Genomic DNA, 3,777 nt, shown 5'->3' on the forward strand with positions numbered 1-3,777 from the left:
ATATATATATATATATATATATGGTATAAATATATATATATATACCATTACCCCACCCAGTTCCACCCACAATTCCACCCAGATGGCATTACGGACAGCCAAGAACAACCACATTGCCACTCTGATTGCGTCCGCTGAGTCCCCCCCTGCCGCCTTGTTTAGGGTGACCCGCTCCCTCTTAAACACAAGGGTTGCGGGGAACCTTTTACAAGGGAGAGCAGAGGAATATGTCCAGTTCCTCGCGGACAAAGTTACTCGGCTTCGGATGGACCTGGACTCCAATTGCGCAGAGCCAGCCGAGGTACCGGGGGAAGGTCTTGAACGACACCTCTGGACTGATTTTCAACCTGTTGCTCCTGATGAAGTGGACAAGGCCATGGGAGCGGTGAGTGCCTCCACATGTGTACTGGACCCGTGCCCCTCCTGGCTGGTCGCGAACAGCAGGGAGGTGACACGGGGCTGGATCCAGGTGATGGTGAATGCCTCTCTTCGGGAGGGTTTCTTCCCACCGGCATTGAAGGTAGCGGTGGTGAGACCCCTCCTGAAGAAGCCATCACTGGACCCAGCCAGTTTGAACAACTACAGTCCAGTCTCCAACCTCCCCTTTATTGGGAAGGTTGTTGAGAAAGTGGTGGCCTCGCAACTCCGGCGGTCCTTGGATGAAGCCGATTATCTAGACTCCTTTCAGTCAGGTTTCAGGCCTGGCTACAGCACGGAAACCGCTTTGGTCACACTGACCGATGATCTCTGGAGAGCCAGGGATGGAGGTCATTCCTCCATCCTAGTGCTCCTTGACCTCTCAGCGGCCTTCGATACCATCGACCATGGTATCCTTCTGTGACGGTTGCGAGAGGTGGGGATGGGAGGCACCGTTTTTCGGTGGTTCTCCTCCTACCTCTCGGACAGGTTGCAGTCGGTGTTAGTTGGGGAGGAGAGGTCGACCCCTAGGCCCCTGAAATATGGGGTTCCTCAGAGTTCGGTGCTGTCCCCCCTGCTATTTAATATCTACATGAAGCCACTGGGTGAGATCATTCGACGGCACGGGATAAAACACCATCAATATGCGGACGATACACAATTGTATCAGTCCACCCAGTGCCAACTCAGTGAAGCAGTTGACATGATGTGCCAGTGCCTGGAGGCTGTTAGGGTCTGGAGTACAAGCTTAACAAGCTTGTACTCAATCCAGACAAGACCGAGTGGCTGTTGTGTTTCCCTCCCAAAACTTGGTCAATATTCCATCACTCAGGCTGGGGGGTGAAAATCTACGCCCCTCAGACAGGGCTCGCAACTTGGGGGTCCTCCTGGATCCACAGCTGACTTTAGAACACCATTTGTCAGCTGTGACCAGGGGGGCATTTGCCCAGGTTTGCCTGGTGCACCAGTTGCGTCCCTACCTGGACCGGGAGGCGCTCGCAACAGTCACTCACGCCCTCGTGACCTCAAGACTGGACTACTACAATGCGCTCTACATGGGGCAGCCCTTGAAGAGTATTCGGAGACTTCAACTCGTCCAGAACGCAGCCGCACGAGCGATTATGGGTGCACCTCGGTACACCCACGTTACACCTATCCTCCGCGAGCTGCACTGGTTACCGATCAGTCTCCGGATACGCTTCAAGGTGCTAGTCGTAACTTATAAAGCCCTTCATAGTATTGGATCTGGGTACTTGAGAGACCGCCTGCTGCCAATTACCTCCCACAGACCCATTAGATCTCACAGGGTTGGCCTCCTCCGGGCGCCATCTACCAGCCAATGCCACCTGGCTATTACCAGGGGGAGGGCCTTCTCTGTGGCAGCTCCAGCCCTCTGGAATGAACTCCCCGCAGGGATTCGGACCCTCACCTCTCTCCAGGCCTTCCGAAAAGCCGTCAAAACCTGGCTTTGCCGGCAGGCCTGGGGGTGATGAGTTCCCTCCCCTCTCGACATGTATGGTTGTGCGATTGTTGTCTACTTTTATTATTTGTATTTTGTCTTTTTATGTTCCCCTTTTTCCCCCTTGAATTGTTCGCCGCCCTGAGTCCTCCCGGAGAAGGGCAGCATACAAATAATAAAATACAAATACAAATACAAAATACCCACCCACCATCACCAATCACCATGACCCCCACCCTCAGCCACACCCCCACTCAGTGTCATCATAGCCTCTTTCCTGGTTAGCCGCACCTGAGCAAAAGAGTTACATCAGAGTAGGCAGTTGCAGCCGAGTAGAAGAGCCACATGCAGCTACAGACTCAATCGACATCAGAGAGGCAACACCAACGTGGCAGCGTTAGTGGCGTGTAAGCATGGCCGAGTGGGCATGGTGATGGACAGGTTCCCCTTGGATGGCAGTCTGAGGGCTGACATTGTAGACATAATTGATTGGTGTGTGAAATTCACAACCAGGAAAAAAAACTTTTGGCAAGCAAAAAGTCTTTTGAGTCTTTGATGTGATTTGCAGAGATTTTCAAGAAGAGATTAGGTAATCATTTGTATGGTCTCCTGTTTAAGCAGGGGGGTTGGAAGACCTCCAAGGTCCCTTTCGACTCTATTATTCTATGTTATTGTAAGTTCTATTCAATGGTGGGCTGCTGCATGGTCACAATGCTTAGGTCTGATCGCTGGCTGGGCCTGCCAACCTGCCCATGTTCTATGCTATCCATTTATAACTTACTTTCTGGATCATTGGCTAGCCCAGCTGTATTTTGCACCACCCCTGCTGTGTGGCCGGAGCTGATTAGGATCCTGTTTTGAAGCTCCATTTCTTTCCCAAAAGGGTGCATGTGAGTGAAGTGGGTGAGCACGCGCTCACAACCAGTGAACCCTTTGTTAAAGAAAGTGCAGCCCACCTCTGGTTCTATTCCCTTAATAGTGTTATCCTTTTGTAATGGTGACTTATACATCTTGAGGTATATAATTTCCTAATATATTTTCAATGCATTATTCTTCAATATATGCCTTCCATATATTTTTTAAAGCTTATCAAAGTTCTTATTTTAGCATCCATAAGTATACTTCATGTTTAGATCTAGGGATGGGATATATTGTTTCAGATTTTTCCCTCTCTATCCAACTGTACACAAACATCCTTTTAAACACATGTAGTCACTTTATTCTAACAGACCTCGCAGCTTTTACCATTTAAATTCTGCCATTAGGAGTTATTTTGAGGATCCCTTCTAAATGGAGATAAACAGTATAATACAAGAAATGGTCACAAAACTCACTTCTTATGAGAAATTTCTAAACTTACTTAAAGATGATATGATGAAAGTATCTGTTTATCTGTCTGAATGTTAGAAAGAAAAATAAAAAGAAATGGAAAATTGGGAAAACTTTAAAAAGAGGTGTTACTCTATGTCCATCTGGAAAATAACCTCAGGGTTTTTTTGGTGGGGTTGCTTTTTTTTTTCCTGCTGTAATGTGAATCAGTTTCCAGATTTTCTATACACCTGCTCTTATTTAAAACACATTTCTCATTTATCAGAATGATAGAAAGCAAAATCTCAAAATACCCTATTTAACATGGTTACAAGGATGTTTATATAATGCGACTTGTCTCCTGTTCAGTTTGTCACAGATGAGAAACATCTGTCCTAAGTATCTTTAACATAATTAATTTTGCAATGAATAATAAATTAAATTTGTTACGAAATTACAATATTCCATGACAACACAAAGGCAATAGTACAATGATGTGTCAGAGAAATTATTCTCATTCAGATAGATATGAAATAAAATGCTTTTCTCTTAGGAAGAAAGAAATTACTTCTACCACTGATTTGTTGGTGGAT

Source organism: Thamnophis elegans, chromosome 5 (assembly GCF_009769535.1).
Source record: "Thamnophis elegans isolate rThaEle1 chromosome 5, rThaEle1.pri, whole genome shotgun sequence".
Lineage (NCBI taxonomy): Eukaryota > Metazoa > Chordata > Lepidosauria > Squamata > Colubridae > Thamnophis > Thamnophis elegans.